The 21,312-nt window shown below is 43.1% G+C and overlaps 1 protein-coding gene across 34 annotated transcripts in view; it reads right to left on the bottom strand.

Annotated features, from left to right (window-relative positions):
* The window catches only part of LOC116653662 (uncharacterized), a 424,046-nt gene that overhangs the window by 164,575 nt on the left and 238,159 nt on the right, over window positions 1-21,312 (bottom strand). For 10 of the 34 annotated variants that reach the window (XR_014948267.1, XR_014948268.1, XR_014948273.1 and 7 more), the window contains exon 5: window positions 19,244-19,404. The exons of 22 other annotated variants lie outside the window; for them this stretch is intronic. The gene's annotated coding sequence lies outside the window, so the exon portion shown is untranslated. Of the gene's footprint in view, window positions 1-6,892; window positions 9,612-19,243; window positions 19,405-21,312 lie in introns of those variants that run through there. 2 more of the 34 variants (XR_014948279.1, XM_085553219.1) reach the window with 1 other exon arrangement.

The raw sequence follows: 21,312 nt of genomic DNA, 5'->3' as shown, positions 1-21,312 counted from the left end.
GATGGATTAGCCATCAGTTCATTTCCTCTTTCTCTCTATAGTGCTTCTAACTTGAGTCATTCACACCCAAAATGCATAATGTCACTTGCAGGATCACACCATTCCTTCCTCTAAAGTGGTTGGGGATGGCTGTTTCACAACAAACACTAAGCCTATGCAGAAGGTCTGGAGTGCAGTGCTGCAAGTAAAGGTCTGTGATTTTGTATGGTTCAGTGGATTACTCCTAAGAGGGATGTGAATGATGAATACAGTAACACAGTTCATCCCCGCCACAAACAAACAAACAAGCAAATCCTTTTTCATGTGACATTTCTAACAGAGTCAAAGCATTTGGTGGAAAACTCATAAAAGAATCCACAAAGTAAAAGAGAAATCACTGCTGTAGGGGGAGCGGTGAGGTGGCAGTGAAATAGAAGCTGGTCAGGATCTAAGAATTAATGATGCAGTTTAGAACTTCAATTCCAGGAAGTGTGTTTCTCTCTCCATTTGACCACAATGGCTGCAGTGGCCATATCCACAGCATAAGGCACCAGATCCCAACTGCTTAGACCTTATCGCTTGCTGATGCTTTTTTCCTGCAGCACACTGGATTCCTTCTAAACATCTGTTTGCACATAAAGACGTGTTGAAAAGACTGTGGTTATTCATTTACTCACATTTTGACATGGCATTGCTGAGTGGTTATATTAGCAAGGCTGATGAGTTTTCTTTACAAAGGGAAGCCCCATGGAACAACATGAAACAGGCATGGCTACAATTTTGCTGGAAAGAAAGGGGAAAAATTCAGACCCCAGAAACGAGTCAGCTCATGGCACTTCTCCATTCAGCAACAGAAAGGCTGAACAAGTCCTAATTAAGGCAATGAGTTCACAGAGCAATAGGCAGTACCAAAGGGCCTGGGAGCTGCATGTCTGAATTCACATGCCTGAAAGTAAAACCCTGTTTTTCCTTTGGAATGGAGATGGCTTGGGCATGGCACTGAATGGTCACAGATGGGTTTCTTCTGTGCACATGCTGGGTAGAGGCAGAGGCTGTGACACATGCAGTGACACGGAGTCCAAGAAATCTGTCTTCAGTTCCAGGTAATCAATTTACTATATGCAAAAAAAACCACAACCCAACCAACCCACCGTTATATGCCAAAAAAAAGTACATCTTCAGTACTTCAGTCTCCTCTTTTGCTTAGAGGCAAAGAAGGTGACATGAGGCAAACTCCTGAAGATCTTGTACTGTAAGGATCTAACAGTTACAAGAAATGCAAACAGCTGCTCTGATGGCTTGTTTCACTGTTTAAATGACTCTTATTTGGACTTCCATGTGGCTTTGAAGCGTTGCATCTCTGGACATAGGCTTTCAGGTCCTCCTGGTGAAGGTCTAGCATTTCTTAAACTAATTCTCTTCCCTTTCCTTTTCTTCTCTCACTGGGACCATTTCAGGCTAAAAACTATGGCTTGTGTGAAGCCAGAAGCTGCATTAGATAATCTGCTGGCTTTCAGAGGAGTGAACCACCTCCTCCCCACAGCACCCCACTCACAATCTCTATAGAGATTAACAGTGCAGACAGATGTGTCTTCTGCCAGTAGCTGTGCTGATGAGAGAAATCACTTCCCTCCACACTTGTCACACCTCTCCTGCTAACACAACTTCTCCCATTGCTTGCTCCCTTACCCCTTTCAGCCACAAGCTGGATTTGTTAACAATTTGAATAATGACATCTTTGCAAACTTGGGCCAATCAGATTGGAAACAAGTTGGGGAACTTTTGCAGAAGCAGCTCAACTGTTGGGTTGCTCTGATATATGTAAACAGCTCAGACACTTCTTCTCCTCCAAGGGGATTATGTTCAAATAGGATGAAAGATACAGTTCCTTTCTTAGAGCATCGGGAGAAAATTTGCTCTCTGGCTGATTGCTTGTCCTGTTCCCTTGTTGTGTGTGTCAGGAAGACCCATGACTGAGGAAAGAAGCCATGGGACTCAGGGTATGCTAAACAGCAGGACCACGGCTTGTGGGACCTATTAAAAGCAATTTCCTTCCCTCCTGTCATAACACTGCAGTTCTTCCTCTGTCACACACCTTGATAAAATGCTGTTCCCTGGAACAATTGTTCTACACATACATCCATCTTCAAGGACAACTTGAGCCACCTGAGGCTTCCCCAGGGCACTGGAGTAACAGCTAATATCTCACAGAAGAACTTCAGCTTGCAAAGTTAGTGCTGGGCAAGGCAGTATGCTCACGCCTCTTGGATGCATGTCAGGAGCTCAGTGCTCTGTGAGGCTTGGCTAAGGCTCCTGAGTTCTCTCCCAGGGAATTTATCAGGAGAGATAGGATCTCTCTCTTTTGTGTGTGCAAGTTTATATTTTGCTTTGGACCCAGCATCCATACTGATATCATATTTGATTTTTTGCAAATCCATCCCCCCTAGGTGAATGGATGAACCAGAAGGAAGCTGATCGCGCCACTCACCTCCCTTTTCCTCTCAGCCGTCAATCACCTCTCTGCTTTTATGACCTAGAGTTCAATTGTCTCAAGGTTTATTTTTATTGTATTTTTTGTGTTAATTAAATTTGGATTCCAGGCTGAACAAAAGCGAAAGATGGTTTTGCTGAGGCTGGGAAGTGGAGTGTGCATCACTGTTATCTGAGTCCAGCCAGCAGGCAAAATGATACCAACTTCACTAGAGGCTTCAAGAGGCCAAGAAATAGAAAGAGAGATGAAGAAAGAAGGAAAGAAATCACAAGATCCCTATCAGCTTGCAGTTCTCCTAGCTTGTCTGTTCCATTTTGGGAGAGGGAGGGATCTGTGTGCTCTGGCACTTTGCAATTTGTTGGTGGGTTTTTTTGTTTTGTTTGTTTTTTGTTTCCCCACATCTGTGTGTATCTTACCATATACATGAAAGCATAGCAAGAGAAAAGCCATATGTTCACATCATTGTTTCTTTATATGGCTGTGAATGCAATACTGAGCACAGAAGGGAAGAGGGGGAATAGGACCAAACTACTCTTTTTTGGGTAGGCAAAGGAAGTAGTTAAAGGTGCTTTATGTGGTTTGGACAAGCTGCGATACACAGCCTGAAGTTTAATTATGGATGGCTGTCCTGCAAAAATGTCTGCTCACCCTTTTTCTTTTAGCTTCTCATGGTAGATGTACAGGTGGTCTGTATTAGGTGCTGCCCAAGTCACAGTAAAAAGGCAACTTCTGTTCAAGGACTGCCACACAGACTGAAGAGTTTTTGTTTTGTTTTAGTTTGGTTACTGGGGAGTAAGGAAAGAAGGGATGGAGCGATGGGAGAGGTCAGAGCAAGGCTAGAGATCCTCCTCCAGATCTCTCCCTCTAATCTGCAAGGTGTCTGGCTCCCAGTTGCTACCAGCCACGAGCATCATGTGAGCACTCCCTTATCTGCCCCAGCTCAGTCAGCCAGTACTGCTCAAGCAGCTGATCCAGGTGGTATGAGCTAATCCAGCTGACTTCTGCTTGAAGTAGAGCTCATTGCCAGTAGAGCTGCGGGAGAGGTAATCTTTGGCTGGAGGGCTTCGCCAAGCATCTGCAAGCTGTAATGGCTTCAACTGACACAACTACTTGCCCGCTGAACATCTGCTGACAGCTATTTATAGAGAATAACTGGTACATTGGCATGGCCATGTGCAAGAGACAGGGCTTCAGTGGTGCCACTTCTCCCTGAAACTGGGGTTGCCTTTCCTTTTCTTTGTTTCCTCTCCCATCTTCTCACTGAGCTTGGCCACAAGGAGCCCAACGGTTATGTGGGCACAGAGAGGAGCAAGAGGGGAGGACTGCAAAGAGGAATTTCTTACCATGTTCCCTCTTTCTCACTGTGGTTCATGTATATGCACCAGGTCTCATGTAGCTGGGGTGAGGCTGCAGGGATGGGGAGAGTCTCAGATGGGGCTGATTGTTGGAGCATGATTCCACTGGAAGCTTTGTGTTCAGGTGCAGGCTGCTTCTCTTAGGTAATCACTGAAGACCCAGCCAAGCCCCTATCTGCAGAGAGCTGTACTTTCAGTCCATAACACCTTGGCATTGTTCTGCTCTCATGAGTCAAACCATTGAGAAAGTCAAAAGTGCAGAAACATGGAACGAATTATCTTTATAGATCAGCTTGTTCAATACCTCCAGCTTCCCTGACTCTTTTCCTTGTGGGATGTTTCCCTTTCAAAATGATGAAGATTATTAGGCCTGTGGACAAGCCATGATAGCTCTCTTCAGAGAGGGCTGGGAGTGATGAATGACTTTTCTATGTCTCTCGCCCCCTCCAAATTAATAATGGTATACCATCATTTCCCTTCTCCAGAATTTTTTTCCCAGCTTTTGCTTGATCTCACTGAAATGTCTTTGCACTGGAAAAAAAATAATATACATATATTTATATATATACACACACATACATTTTATATATTTTATGTGTATGTATATATATATATATAAAATAAATAAGAGAAGCCCCTTCTAAGAAGGCGGCATTTGAATAATAAGAATGATAAAACATTATCTGCTACCAACTAAGCCCATCTTGGCACAATGATGACCACTGCTGGGATCCAAGCCCTTCATGAAGGGGTTAATCAACACGGTGTCTTGGGTCCTTGGAATATTTTAGAAGAAAATGACCGTTCATGCAAGAAGGAGACCGGATGGGAGCTGCTTGCTGGATGGTAACAGCACATGGCTTGCATAGCGCTAAGCTTGCATCACTTTTTCCGTTATAAATTCAGAGCCCGTTTGGGATCCAAACTATCGGCTCAAGGATGAGCAATATTTATTTTCAAATATTGTGCAAAATATTTCAAGTCGTTTTCAATCCCATGGTGAAGTGGAGGGGATGGGGAGGGTGGGAGCAGAGGGGGCTTAGGGCAAGGCTTTCTGGATCCTTTTCTCTTTTGCAGAGCGTCCAAACTGTTTTATGCCTGAAGTTCCAGACCAAAATGGGTTTAATTTTAAGCAAATATTTATTCTTTCTTCAGTCAGAAGGGCTGAGGCAGAAATAAAAGCATCAGTGTTTGACCTCTAGCAAGCAAGTTCAGGCTGTGCAAAGAAAAAAAAAAAGAAAAGCATGTGGTGGATGAACGAGTCTCCAGAGAGAAGCGGAGAGAGAAAGATAGGGGAGTGCTCTGTGGTGGCCTGTAGCTTAAATTAACAACAATATTATTTTGCAGGAGCTCTTGGAGGGCACCCTCAAGTTGCACTTGGTGTTTACATGGGTGCAGGAAAAGACAGCTCCTCTTCCAAACTCAGCATCTAATTCTGATGTTGTTTCACTGGATGTAGTTCAGAACGAGTCTCAGTTTTTACAGCAGGCCAAGGAGCCAGTGGGATTAGGGAGGTGACAGCCTAGGGAAGAGCATGAGGGGAAGGAATTCCCAGCTTCCCAAGAATCCTTGCACCTTTCTGATCACATGAGCAATTATTAACAGAAGATAATTATCCAGCAGTGCTCAGGCAAGTTCGCTCCTTGCAATGTCATAAAATGATTAACAATTTTTAATACAAATTTTGAAGTTTTTATTATTTCTAAACATTTCAGTTTCTTTAAACTATCTAGCAAGGCTGATTGCCTTCCAGGAAAATGGTTGCTGATGCTGAAACTCAAATTTGGAGTTTTGCCACTCATGTAACCATCCTTTCTCTTAAGACATCCCGCTGCTTTGTGATTTGCACTTGTCATTTCAAATCACTTCCTCTGGAATACCTGAAGAAGAGCTGATTCTACACACCATGGATAATTCAGCTTCTTTTGAAGCTTCTATGATTTCAAGATCTGTCATAGGTGACAGTGCTTTGAGCATCAAACCTACAGAGCGATACCCATGTTCTTTTAAGTTTTCTTGGTCCTCTGTTGCTTCTGAGGATCCTTTTGAGAGCAACAGGGAATATTCATAATTACAACTCCTCCACTACTTTCTGTCTTACTGCTGTTGATTGTAACTACAGTTACGTCACCAACCTCTGGAGCTCACTGCAAACTTCCAGCACCCCAAGCTTTTATACTAACCTTAAGCACACTGCAGAGATTAGCAACATAATTTTTACCCAGGCAATATCTGAGCACCTGCAATTTACATAATGTTGACAGAAAGTTGGTCAGTACCCCTGTTTCTCCAGTCAGAGTAATCGCCAATCGCCACTAAAAAGTAATTTGCAATAACTGTTCAGTTCAGATGTCTTCTCCTTGGAGTCAAGGTGAGATTGCATCCATCTTCCAAAGAACCACAATGAATTCAAGACATTGTCCCACTCTGTCTGCATTTCCCAGGGACAATGAGGTCAGATTCAGGGCCACAGTCCTGTACTAGCTCATCTTACAAGTATTTTTAACATTCAAAATCAACAGTACGGTTTTCCACTTGAGCAAAACTCTTAATTCTCATTATACCCGGGACCTACACAAACTGTCCTGCTGTTTAACTCCATTCCCCTTTGGGGCCTTTCTACAGACTTGAAGATATTTGGATCACACTCACAAAGCCTTCCACTGGAGCTGGATGCAAGTCCATCAGTTCGGATTTCAGTCTCAGATGAGATATAATACCTCAGGCAATGACCCACACATGGACAGCAGCAGATCTCCCAGTCAGCATCTGGCCTGTGCTCATCATCAGTGTGTACTGACACAGACCTCAGCATAAATCCTTTTGCTGTTTATAATACATTGGTGGTGAAAACAAATGTATTGTCTGTCGGAGAACTGCTCTGAAGTTCCCGTCCTTGATTGTATGATTCATGTGATCTCAGGCAGAAATGTAAATTAAATATGCCAAAATATAAATAAGATGTAACTAATAATATAATAGAGACTGTATTTATAGAGAAAGTCCCCGTTGCATTAAGAGTCCTCGTGCACCCCTGCCTTCTTTTCCACAAAAGCAAACTGCTTACCTCTGCTGTCTTGGCTTGCTTTCACTGACAACAAGGAAGGCTTGGTGACCTCTTGAGTCTCCTACCCATCTCTTTCTCTTTTCCTTGCAAACTGTATTCTACTTTTCCACATTAAAAACCCTTGTGCAGAACTGGAGGCACAGAGCAGAGCCAGCAAATTTTTCAGCAAGCTTTCTGCAATAACACACGTACTTCTTGCTCTGTTTGAATAGCTGTAGTAACAAGAGCACTGACAAGTAGATCCCCCTTTATTTTTATTTATTTATTTATTTTTGCAGAAAGTATGAGCTGAAGACAGTTACAAGGGGCAGCTGACGAAGGACAGATCTGCAGAAAGGACAAAGCCATTGGAGTACTACTCCACGTTGCAGCCTGGGTTTAACCTCTGATCTCCCTACAGATTTTCTTTTAGCTGCTATCTAAACTTAGCACGAAGAAGTACTTGGCTTCACAGATTGCTTTGTATTGGATTTTCAGCTTGGATTAGGCAGTCCCAGTTTATTAGAGCAGGTTTTCCCTCTTGATTAGAGAAGCAAAGTATGCACTGCACTTCAAATTTTCATCCTTTAGGAGATGAGTCTAGGACCAAAGAGTTAAAGAAAAGTCTCTGAATTCAGGATATTTATCCTGGCAAAGAGAAGATGAATGTCTCTGTTTTATAGCTTAGGAACTGCTGCCTGTCTTTATGAGGCAGAGAGTTTGTGGCACACAAGAGTGCCCCAGTATCAACTTCTCCTCACATAGAATATAAGAATATTTTTTTATTATTATTATTTTTTTTTTTTCAGAGGACTGCCTTGTTTTTTAAGGGAAAGACTATTCTAGAAGAAAGTGGACTCAATTCTTTCTCTTGGAGTTTATAGCAGCTGAATTTCTGTGCCTTTTTGAATGGCTTCTCCAAATCCCACAGGGAAAGAACAATGTCCTCAGTGGGAAGCTTTCCTCTTACAATCCCTTCCCCGGACCATCTCCTCTTCCAAGCTGAGACACCAGCAGCAGAATTCTAGGGACACAGTGTACAACACTCGTGATTCTGGCTTCTTGTTCCTCTCCCCTGCAGGGGCTGGGAGAACAGGCTGCAGCATCCAGCAACTCAAAAAGAAAAATAAACGTGGGATAGGTCTTCAGATGATCACATACTCTGCGCTACACATGCTACTGCCAGGATCTGCAAATATTTGTGTGATCAGGCTCCATGGGGTTTAGAGCAATACGGACTGAGTTGCTCTCCCACAGCCCCCCTTTTCCCTTACTCCTCCACCCCTGCTGTTTCACAGTTCTCCCAGGTTTTGGGACAAGACACACAGCATTTTATTATTCAGTCAAAACACGTGGGTGACCTTAGAGGTAGAAGTGTCTGGCCAAATGACATACAAGCATTTGCTCAATTCTGCAATTTGTTCAGTTCCACCTCCCCTGCTGCACAGATCCTGTAGATTATTTGGGTTGCAGGTTTAATATCTACACACATACATAATTATTTTCTTTTCTCTCCCCTCTCCAAGAGCAATTAAGGTGGGTTTTGGTTTTTGGTTTTTTTTTTCCTTTCAAGGTTTATGTCAAGGAAGAGTCAAAGACTGAGCTGTGAACCTACGTAGAGGAACCTCTGGCAAAACCTTTGAAAGCTGTGCATCTGTGTGAGAAGAGAATGTCAGGAATAGTTAGCAAAAAATGAACAGCCCTGATCCAACCCTGTGATTCTTCTCTTGCCAAGTTCTCCAGTACTCACTGGATGATCCAGCAGAGCTTTGGCAGGACTCTCTCTTAAAGCTTTCTTCCTCCTGTTTACCTGCTGTAAACTTGGGAAACTTACAGAGTTCAATAGAAAATGGTCATTAAAGCTTCAGGTAATGCTAGAAACAACAGGCTGGAGTCAAAACAAATCTAGGCCCACCACAGCAACAAGCTGGTGTGGCCCCAGTCCAGGAAGGACTGGGGCAGGCAGGGGAGAAATCAGTGCTGTGAGCTTCCTCTGAGCTGCTCTGGTCCCTGCCTGCGTGGGTGTGAAGCTGTACCTCTCTGCAGCAGGACAGGGCCTGGCACTCAGGAGCCTTCCTGCTCTTCAATGATTGCTTCTTCATCTCCCTGCCTGGAGCTGACTGCCATGCACATGGCCATTGCAGGGACATGGGATAGCTTTGCAGTGCATGCCTTGCCTCATCTATAATACCCCCTGGTCTTTTGCTCATCTTGTCCCATGATCTGAGCTACACTAATGACTCCCTTCTAACTGGACACGACATCACCTACATACAGCTATCATTTCCTTCAGTTTTCTTCCAGGTCTGAAAACCAACCTGCTGATTCACAGGTGCCATCTAACAGATGTGTTGTTCAGGATAAAAGGAGATACATGTATGTATACATTTTGGATGAACTGACCTGCCTCCAGCATTTCCCAGCCAAGTCCTTCTCTCCTCTGTCCCTCGAGGTTGCAAAAACATTATTCAAGGCACAGCCTCATATCTCTGGAACATGCCTAGTGAGCTCTAAATCCTTCAGCAACCTTAAAACACACAGTAGGAAAATATGTTTTGTGGAGGAAAGCTTTCTGAACTAGTCAGCAAAGACTGGAGATCTGGAGGTTGCAAGGTGAAGGCAAAAGGTGAACTAGAAAATGAGCTGCAAGTCTGACTTTCAGTGTGAGGATAATTAACTGCTGCAAGAGATGGGCTAAACAGTTGGTGAAATCAAGGCAGGGAGTTGTCTTAGAATTTGCACACTGGTGCAACCACAAAATTACAAGCATAAAAGTGGGAATTACTGAGTGAGGATTTCTGGACCATAAGAGGGAACAGAACAATTAGATCACTTCCCTCCCCCCCTCACCCCCTGGCTGCAGAATGCATGGATCTCCTTAGGAAATAGGAATAAAACTCACAAAAAAAATGTACTTCTTAAAAACTCAGTTTCCAACAGCAACTGTAGAGTATCTATGGATTTCTGAAAGAGTGAGAGAGAAGGTATTGAAGGGCGGCTTAGAAAATTCCTGGGTCATAAAAAGATGAAGGTGGAGGCTGAGGGGGTGAAAATGGATGGGAAACTTCTTTTTTTTCTTCAATATGTGTATGAATTGTTTGACCAGACTCATCTTTTTAATAGCATTCCTTTCAGAAAGTCTCTAATCTCCCGGTTCGACAGTTCTCATCACACGCTACCAATATAAAATAAATTAAATAGGGCATAATAGTCTTGCAAGCTCCTTTCTCCATTTAGGACTTCTTTCTTTGTTTGTTTCACACGGTTACATGGTAAAGGATTTGCAAAGAGTGGAAATTGTATAATCATTTTGTTCTCTTCAGCACCCTGATTATGTTCCTTATGCCTTTCCCCAGGAGCTGTGCTTTCTGCAGTTTGGTTTGATATATTGCTAGCTACACTTTGCAATTCCCAACAAAACTTCTTTCCAAAGAGACCAGAGTTAAGATCCATTCAGCTATTCCAGCTCCTGCACGCCTGCTCTAATTTTGTGGTTTTGTACATGTGGATTGTAATGCAGTTTTCCAGGGCTCACAACCTCTCGGGGTGTATGAGAGTTGGTATGATCTGACCTTGGGAGAGGAATGACTGTTGATCAGATCCAGGAAGGGATTTTATTTGCTGCACAATGAGAATTTGATTCCCGCGAGGTTCTAAGGAGCAATGACTGGGTGTCTTCAGGAGAGGCTTTTATTGCTGGCTGGTTTCTTATCAGATCATTTGGTTGTACCTCCAGATTTTCTGCAAAGGATAAGTTGAGAGTGTTCACACTGCCATACTGGGAATATCAGATAGACTGCACTACGATATCTCCAAGGCCCTCCCGCAGACAAGTAATGTGGATGGACTACATATTTGACCTCAGGATCTCTCCTACACCTTAGTATAAACACAATCAACATGCCCTTGAACATGTCCTTCACAAGGCCTCTCAGGCATGAACTGAGACATGGATAATCTGAAGTTATATGTTGCGCCGCATTCATGCCATTGCAAACACACCATCCTCTAGGCTATACTGTGTCTTGTAGCAAAATCCTGTACAAATGCTTTAACTTCTGAGATGAAGGCTTGAACTGAAGGACAGATGGATGGGTGGGTGGAAGGTAGGAAGGAAGGAAGGAAAAGGAAGAAGAAAATATGGAGATGCTATGAGAGGAAAACAAACTAATCAAGGTGCTAGATTCATTATTGGCGCATGTCTGAAGATGTGCAAAGCCCAGGAACGGTCAAAAAAAATGCATTTCCCAGAGCAAAATAAGAGGAAAGTCAGACATCTTTGATGACAGTATGGAGCAGTGGTCCTGAACAGAGCCACAGAAAAGGTGAGGTGTGAAAGACACCTAAAGGAAGCAGGTAAGCACAAGCCATGGAGGATACTATGACTATACTAGGAAAAGAGCTGCAGGCTCAGTTTGGTGACTGAAAGGAGGAAAACAGGTGTGTATGCTGTGGGTACCAAAGTTTCTCTTTGTGGCTATGTTTCAGAACTCCACAGGTGAGGTTCTTGAGCGGAGGAAATAGGTACACTCAAATCCATGTAGACAAAGACAAGTAAGCAGGAAACAGGAAGAGCATCCAGTCTAGTGTATGAAGGAGTTCATGTGTCACAGCCCTCCTCGGTGTGTTTGGTTTCCTAGTTTTTAGTGGAAGTTAAAGTTATCCTCACAATGCCCTGATGAAGTGGGGAAGCATTTGCTATGTTTTTCCAGACAAACAAAGCACTGAGTAGATTCAGTAATTACCCGGGGGAATTTCCTTTGTCACTATCCACACGTGTTTTCAACTTGATATTGGGTTCTCACGTTGATCCAGCAGACCATCTCCTTCAGCTTGCACTAACCAAGAGCTGGGAACTTTCTTTAGTGGATGAGAATGTTAGTTACTGGTGCAGCAGAAGTTTTATTACTGGATGTTAGTGGTTCATTCTGTGAAATTCTAAGTAAGGGAGAGGAAATTCCAAACCAGTTATGTAGCAGGGAAAAGAAGAAAAGATCATCAAAAAAACACAAAAACTTGCAAATTAATAACTCAGCTGATGGTCTTTTTTTCCTTCTCCTCTCAGATGGAGAGGACCCTACGTGGCTGGAGGAAAAAAATCCCAATTAAAAAAACTTGGGTTTTGCCTACACAGCACAGACTGATTAAAGGCCTTTTGCTGGGTTGTTATCCTTTTATTAGCATGAATCTAATAATAATAATATCACCACAAGTATATTTACATTGCTGATGCCAGAGGGCCTCCAGGCAACTTAATAAAATGCAGCTCAAAGAGTGCTGATCATTAATAGGACAATGTGCTGAAATAAAACTGAGAGCAAGGGTGAACTAAAAGCCAGGGATCCATCTCCAGTGCATGCAGGCTGATAATAAGCCAGCTAAAATATCTGTCCTCTTTTAGCAGCAGCTTCAGAGCACTGTGTATGTTGAACACAATGGATGTGTTAGCTATTGGCATCTGCAAAATAAACAGATCCATATATCCCAGTTTAAGGCTTCTGAAAACAAGATGCTAATCTGTCTCTGTTTAGAATTCTCTGGCTCTGGAATTTATCATGAGGCCAAACCCACAAAAGGGCAGAGAGAATCTCCAGATCTAAAGCTATGGAAGGCAACAGATTGGCTGCCAGTGCTTCAAATGGGTTTTGGTCAAGCCTAATTTTCTCTTGCTTTCCACTTTTGCTGCATCACAAAGACAAACCTTGGGCACAGGAAGAATTTGACAGCAATTCCAGTTTCTTGATATGCTGATGTTTCATCTGACAGCCCTGGATAGTCAACGTGGCCTTCTGTTGTTATCACAAGAGACAGGTAGTACATTTCCAACCCCCACATCATCCCTTCTTCCATGCTCACTCACTGCTTTTGGCACTTCATTACCCTTGAAGTATTCCTGCTCTGATGAGGAGGGGTGGCTGCATAGATGAAATTCTATGGTTGAATCTAGTTGACATCTGCCACTAGGAAAATGGAAGAAATGTCTCTGTCCTAATGATTTGAGTGATATATGTCATATGCTTCTTTTTCTCTGTGTCCATCAAGATGCACTCCTGGTAATCCATGTTGGTAATGCAAAGTGATGTAGAAGTCTGCATCCAGAAAGGGCCTGTTAAGGGGTAAAGGGTGCAGGGAAGGCAGTCTACAATTCCAGAAATAATGAAGAAGTAGATGAGAGAGACATTCAGTAAAGGCAGACACCCACAGAGCTGAAAGGAGAGGAGGGAAAAGAACATTGCACCTGTGAAGACTTGGTTCTGTCTTAACCTCCACCTGCTGTGGACTTTCTTAGCTTGTCCTCCATTTCCCCTTGCTTGCTGGATCCCATCCCTATCCTCTGTGGGAAAGCACTGGCAGCAGACAGCTGCTAGGGATCAGATCCAAGAAGTGGTTCCATGCTCAAAGCCAGATGTGTGGCAACAGAACATGGCTGAGGAGGCGGAGAGGAAAGCGTTGGGACGAATAACCTTCAACAGTTGGGAGAGAAGAATGTTGGCAGAGCTATTTGTCCCATGCCCATGACCTAGAAGGTGGAAGGACAAGAACTATTCTAAGCTGAGTTCTGTTATCAGGAAGGGCCTCCAAGTGCTGCTGGGGTAGATGTGATGGCTGTCCATTAACTGAATAGACACTGACTCCAATCTCTTGCATTATGTGTTTGAAAGGATGGGGAAGTGAGGAGAGGCATTTCCTCACTGGCATTTTTCCAAAGCGTAAGAACAATAAGAACATAAAAGTTCACATGTGCTGCTGCAATCAGAGTTGCTAACTGGATAGTGTCCCTGGTCCATTAACACTGCAAGGAGGTGAAGTGGGTAGAGGGATTGATTTACATGGTACTGCCTTGACTGTACCACTGAATAGTGAAAAAGCCACTGAGTGAAACTGCAGGCTTGCTCTGGGTAAGTTACTGTGGAATACTGCTCAAACCCAAACACATTTGCTTCCACACTGATTTTTAGGAACAACTTTTGCAACACATGAAGACAAAAATCACTTCCAAAACATCCTTTCTGGCCATCCAGTCAGATGTTTAGGGTCATGGAGGTTTAACAGTCTCCACTTGTCACCTGACTAATTATTTGAGGTTGCTGCCACACACACTGAGATCCCACCATCAGCTTCAAAAGACAACAGAAGAGGAATTTTTCTCAATATGTGGATTGATTCCTAATTAAATCACCTATAATTAGGAGAGATAGCAATTACAAAATGGAAAATGGCTGATGAGTTTTCTGTAATGAAATTCTCCCCAACCACATGGGTCTAAAGCTGCCAGTTAAAAAACTACAAACTGTGCATAGGAAGACAGTAAATGTAGTTAAACTACAGGTTGGAGGAGGTGTTATCATAAAAGTTTCTGAGAACCAAATATGTTGAAATTTGGAAAAAGTAAAAATAAATAAAATCTTAAAAATGAATTAATCGTTGTAAACTGTTGACCATATGGAGAGTAAACAAGTGCAGAATGGGGAATCACAATATAAATTCTGGCTGTAACAAACATGGGATTCAGCAGACTGATGCACGTTCTGTCATCTGAGAAGGACAAAGTTAGATGATGTATTTTAAAGTATAGACACACAAGATGAGAAAGGGCAGAGTTAAGGCTGAACTTTTCCACCATCCTTCTAAATTACCTCTAAGTTAGTGTTAAATAGACAAAGTTTTTGTTTTGTTTTGTTTTTTTGCACAGGATGTTTTATTTTAGCATTAATCTCAAGTCTATCCCTCCCCTTCACCTCCTTGGATCTCCGGGAATGAGAGTGGTTCTCACAGGAGTGCTTTCCTGTGACCCAATTGTCTAAACAAACAAAAAACCATAAAAGAGTCCCCACCTAAGTCATGTCATGCTAACTCAAAACTATTTTTATCTTCCCTGAAAGGAGAAGCCAAAAATACACATTGTTTGTTTGTGACAGATAATAAATGGACCACGTAGCCCTGCTCTCAGGGGATAAGAAGCCACATCATAAATGAAATAAGTATATGTGCATATACCCCCATTCTGAGTAATTTCAGCAGAAAATCGATTTTCTTTTCCATCAGTGAGGGCTGTACTTCTTCCCCCCAAAACCCTACAGGTCCTTACCTATATTAAAGGACTTTGTGTTGCACACAGAAGGTGCCTAACAGGAGGCACGCTCTAGGGAAAGGTAACTTGGGTTCTTATGGGATCCAAGACATTGCAAGGGTATCACTGAGTTGCACTTCTTATCATGCAGTAGATGTATAGAAGGAAGGAAAGGTACTATTTTTTTCTGCCTCATGAGTTGTCTCCTTGCATTTGATACATGTGGAACATAGCTGAACTCCATTTACCCCTGTTTACACCACACCCATTAGCTCTGGCTCTGATTTGCAGTCGGTATCTCAAAACTTTGGAGAACAGAAGCAAAGCCACAAAGACCTCAGGGCAAAGACTTTAGGAGCTTCTGTGTGTGGGACACACAGAAGGAGCAGTCTGAAGGAATACTATTGGGTCACTGCTGAAAATCTTGGGCTGTGATTTGATTCAGTTAAAGATACCGTACACTGCTGTTATCCTCAGGGCCAGCCTGCTATTTGTGAGATGCCATTTATGAAATGAGCTTCACAGTCAGTTCGCAAGGAAGAGCACGAGTGTCAGGTAGCCAGGACTCATATAATCTAATCCACTGATTATTTGGAAAGTGTGACGAATCGAGCCTGTTTGTTCCTATCAGTTATTCTCTTGTTCTGAAAACTGGCCATCCAGTTAGGAAGGGGTTGCAACTTCCTTTAACTCTGGGTCTCGATTGGCAAACAAGCCGACTCACCACTGGACATTACCAGGTGTTGTCAGGCGACTGTTCATCAAAATCATGCACTGAAAGGAACACAAAACAACAGACAAGAGCAACCCAGCCCTCCCTCTCTCCTCCACTTATCCTCCTATGTCTTTTTGGACAGATTTTTTGTGATTTAGAAATAAAACAAAACCAATTTGTTCATAATATCATCAATTTCCCCCTTTAAAAAACTTTTTTTCCTCCTCACTACAAAACAATCAGCACTGCAGAAGCAAGCAACATCCAAACCAAGCCCTTTCTGTAACAACTGACCACTCTGAGCTCATGGTTCCCTCACCCCACCTGCCTTTTGCTTCTTCTCTGTGGGAAGAAAGACTTTTTTACTAGCCAAAAGGAAGGTTTTTTTTCTTTCTTTTCATATGTCAGCATAAGGAATTAAGTGCAGCAGGGAGACTCTGCCATGTTAAAGGTCAGTTGCATAAGTTCTCCTAAATGGCAATTAAATGATTCTATGACAAACAGGATGCACTTGGAGTGCAGACATCAGCTCCGACCTTGGGACCTGGGAGAGTCTGGGAAAGAAAAAAAAATGCTTTGGGAAAATAAACATAACACCCAAAACTGTAAAAGCAGATGAATCAGCAGAGAAACGCTATCATTTTCCCTACATCGCTAGGGAAATGCAAGATGTAGTAACACTTTCATTTCTTGCTCAAAGACACAGTGTGAAGATCAGCTGTTCATCCTACGCAGTTAAGAAAAACCTGCTGTGTTACCCCGTGCCAGTCCTGTGAGTGGCCAGGCATTCCAGAAGTCTAAGGGCAGAAAAGTCATAGTAAGGTAACATCAGCTGAAAGATACATAGCTATGTGGAGAGAGTCTGGGAAAGAGGTGACGCATGAGTATATCAATGAGAGAAGAAAAAGCAACACTGGGAGGGAAAGGATGGGAGAAGCGGTCCCAAAGAGATGCTCCTAGCCAAAAGCTGGACTGAAGCCTCTAAAATGAGAGTTCAGGCACATATAATATTAGCCACATGAAAAGAAACCTGTCTGAACCACAGCCTCTTGCAAGATAGACCCATTACCCACTCACCTCATCAAATCAATTGTATGTACATAGGTTGCTCTGAAAGTAACATCTCCTATTTATTTCCATGGAAACTACCACAGAAACAAAGAGCACAAGAATACTATTTGATAGAACAAATTCTCAGCGACAAAAATGCTATTTTTCAACACAGTCACCACCATTAGCTATGCATTTTCACCAGCAATGAACAAGAGCCTGCATGCTGCGCTCAGAAAAATCTGCATGGCTGCCCAGAATGTTGCTTGTCATACATCACTGTTGCCGCTGCTGAAATGAACCACCCACTGCCTCTCTGTGCTCACATGCATTGTTTGGTCTCCATAAGTGTTCAGCAAGTGCCAGTGAATGTAAGTAGAGGAACTCTGTGACACGTCTTTGCTTCATTTGCACTTCCACATCAGACACCGTTTTGTCAGACTGCCCCTCTGCTGACATTTTTCATACAGCAACAAAAGGTAATGAAATATCGGTGGGAAGATTCAACTTCTACTGCCGTACCACCAATATCAGCCTCTGATGTCATGGACCAAAATAAGAAAACAGGAGCCACTGCTTTCAGAGCAGCCCTCATATCTCAGCAGGAGACCGGTTTGCTGGGAGGATTTCATGTTTAACCTTTTCCTATATGAGTTTTTGCTGGAGCCTGAGACCCTTCTGCTCTGCTGGACATGCGGAGAAGGTTGAGGTCTGCAAGTAGAAAGGGCTGCAGGGTGGATCCATAAGGACCAAATGTTCTAGATCCATCATTTTCAGTCTGGATAAAACAATCCAGAACATATAGCAAAAGGGATGCATAGACCCCTATGAAGGTTTCAGGTTAGGCACAGTGTGATTAGCTGCACAAATCTGGAAACTGTCAGTGAGCCAAATGCTTTTCTGACAAACAAGATGCTGACCTGCTTTAAAAGTTCACTGGGCACAATATGAGGAGGGGAGGAAGGAAGCAATAAAAAGCACCATGAATGAAAATGGAAGAAAACTCTTCCTTCTGGTTTGCCAGCTAGTTCCAGATCTTCAGGATTTGGAGTAGATGTCAGTGAAGAGAAACTTGAGTCAAAAGTCTCTCAGTGCCATTCCTGAGAACAGCTGTGAGATGAAAAGGTTTGCTCAGGTGAAGTGACTGGGAACAGAAAGAGGGGAAATGCAGCACAGTTTGGTTTATGATGGGTGTCTTTGGAAGACACTTCTGAGTTTGGGATGAGACACAATAGAGGAACAGGTAAGGTATTTTCAGCTAAACAAACAGTGGAAAAGAAAAAAAGAAAGCTGAAAGGAAGGGTTCCTTGGTCTGTTAGCAACAAAAGCAAAAAAGATATTCCTTGTGGAAGGCAAATAAATTCCCAGTAACATTAGAATGACTCAACACTCTCGGAAGTGCCAACAACTTGCACTGTAGCACATCACAGAGCACCAATTAAACGATCTCAGGGATGAGAGAAGTGGTCTGAAATTATAGAGGTAAAAAGGCAATCCAGGCCTGGACTTTCCCCTCTGTGTCTTCTCTCCAAATCTTTCCTTGCCAGTGAGAGGTGACCTTGGAAAATATGAAGAATGGGATGGGGAAGCAAAATTCACTTGGCAACAACAAATTTCAGGGCTAGAAAGGAGAACTGAAGAGGATCCAGAGGCTGAGTTCCTGACCTCAAGGAGAATCCTGAGGGATATTTCAGCCACATTAATTCCAGAAGGCAGCGGGACATCCTGGCAGGAGACACTGCGGGGAGGGAGAGACTGAAATGAAGGGAAATGATCTTGTCTAAACTAGGCTGATTAATGCCGTAGGAACCAAGGGTCTGCTCTCTGGTTTCACAGTGCACAGCGATTCACCAGTCTGTCCATGGCAACAGGTGAAAAATAGGCAGTAGACAACAGCCTGTAGTATCTCTCAATAAAAACTCAAGACATGGCATGAAACCCTAAAAGTTCAAGGACAAACCAGTGTAAAAACACTTCTGTGTTCCCTCCCCTATGGTCTTATTTTCTAGATTCCAACTCAAGAACAGAAACAGAAATGCTAGAGAAGAACCAGTTATTGTCACCATTTTTTTCCACAAAAACATCCTACTCCCAGTTTGCCAGCAGAGCTGGGATGCTACATGTAAACCTCTTGGGACTGAGCAGAACTAAGTCAGTATATGATAACAATAATGTGCAGTACAGGAGTTCAGATTTCACCCAGGATGAAAAACATGAGGGTCCAGCAAGAACAAACACCACATTCACCTTTCTGTGGCACCATTCATGAAGAACACCCTAAAGTAAATGTATGACTTGCTTCATTTTGGCTAGGGAGAAACATATATCTTCACTAGACAGATGCTTAAGAGCTGAATAAGAGCACAGCATCCTACTGAAGCACAGAAGAGAGAGTGTAAGCTGAAAGAATGCAAACTAGCAGAGCTGCAACACAGCCATAACACTGGCATTTGCACCAGAGCCACAATCAGACATACTAGAGAATTACCAAAGACTAGAGCTGGTCAGGAGCTCAGATTTATATCTATCAACTCACCGCAACCTTGAATACCAGGTGAGGGTGTTGGCTGACTGTTGATTCAAGGAATAAAAATGCCACCTTTAGTTCCACCGCCGATAGCAACCATAATGCTCTGTAGGTCTCCCACCCAAGCAGCAGTCCAGTTTGCTTTATGGGCACAGATGGGAGTAGAAGACCTGAGGATAAGGATAAAGGTCTCTGAATCATGTGGGTAAAGCAGTGGAGTTCTTGACTATAAACTGCGGGTAGAGGTAGCACATTTTAACTGGAACAAGCAAGTTAACTGAAAAAAAAAGATCAGCAAGTTTAAGGGAATGTGAGTATTCCTTCAGGTCTGAGATGGACTCATCAGCCTGCAGACTACCTATAGGCCCAGAACAGAGAGTGGATATCCTTGTTTTAGTTATTTTCTCTCCAGTGAATTAATTGGAGACTGTTTTGGAACAATATGTTGATATCTTCCAAGCTTTAAGCATAGTCAGAGCCAAAGTTGCAAATACGCAGTTGTATTAATATTGGAAAACAGCTCTCCTTCATCTCAGTAGTTACTTGCCTGAAGATAACGCCCTCCTGTAAGACCTCACCATGTGAGCTGCTGCAGTTTCTTTTAAGTCTATAAAATGGTGACAACAGCAGAATAAAAATCTCTCTTTGTAACAGGGAGGGAGGGAGGGACTGTATTTACTGTATTTGCTGATACGCATCAAGAGAAGAGAGGTGCAGGGTGGGAAGAAAGAGAAAGAGGTAGCTTTGTTCTCATAGCAGTTTGCTCAACAAAGCCCAGACTGTTTCAGTGATAGTAGATGCTGCATGTTTATTCTGAAAATTTATGGTTTAATTAATTTTGGGGTGAGATAGCGAACATGGTTCAGTGCCAGATCAGGTGAAATACGATCCCAGCACTTCAAGAATTTGAGTGGCTGAGGGGGAGGTTGACTGAATGGCACCCGAAATCCATTAAAAGCCAGCACAATGGGAAGCACTGGTATCTTAAAGGAGAATCTCTGGAGAGTTTAAATATGTCGTGTAGCACGGTGGGGAGTGGAATGGAATCATACAGGAGTTCAGGCTGTCATGCAGTTTTCCTTTCCTGCAATTCACCAGTTAAGCTCATGCTTCAGGTTGATTCTCCCTGTGCAAGTAACACTGCATGCATATATTTTATGCAAGAACATCCCCATATTTCACAGCTGCAGTATTCCATGGCTTCTACAGATGCAGCATCACATCTCAAGCTATTTGCTCTATTTCTTCTTCAGAACAAGGAAGTGATACTTCTTACCATTTATGAGTGAGGAACGAAGTCACAGGACACAGAGGATTTGAACAGTAAAAAATAAAGACTGAAGCCCACATCATCACCTGCAGCGTAAATTACAGCTGTGCCACTGCACAGTCCTTCCCCTGAGCACCAGGGGAGGAACCTGCACTTAGAATACTGAAACAGAACAGACATCCCTGGGCCTGGTCCATGGCTTTTGCAGCATGAGCATAGAGCAGGGATTTAAATGCCTCTCTAGAAGTGCTCAGAGGATAGCTCATGACACAAACTGGGATTGTCTATGGCATCTCTCTTTATGCTAGAAGGGACTATTTGAATCAAACAAACCAGCCTTTACCTTTTCATTTCCTTTAAACCCAGCTGCCTTCACTTCTGTGATGAGAAACAACCTCAGCTTGCCTGTGGCACTGCAGCCAGGCATCCCAGGCCAGTCTTATGGGGAATGCTGGTCTGTAGACGATGCGACACTCTGAGATGCCTCACCTTTAACTGGCAGCCTCAGAGATGGGACAGCTTGTCCCAGCTAATGACCCGCAGTATTTGGCAGGGGAGGAAAAAAAGTAAATACAAATATTTCCTTTCCTGTCTCCTTGTCAATTTTCCTACAGATGAGTTAGGTTACAGCTTCTGCTGCATCACACACATGTACCTTTTCATTTTAGTGTCTGGTCCTGACCTTTGCTCACAGCATTCAGTCTCCCATGCACACCCTGCTTACTCTCCTTTTGTAATTTATGACACACACTGTACACCCATTTCCTTCTGCCCTTAACTCTCCTGCGTGTGTTCTTGTTATCTCAGC

Source organism: Coturnix japonica, chromosome 7 (assembly GCF_054131305.1).
Source record: "Coturnix japonica strain WE chromosome 7, WE-NBRP24, whole genome shotgun sequence".
Taxonomy (NCBI): domain Eukaryota; kingdom Metazoa; phylum Chordata; class Aves; order Galliformes; family Phasianidae; genus Coturnix; species Coturnix japonica.
This window is presented reverse-complemented; position numbering and strand designations above follow the sequence as displayed.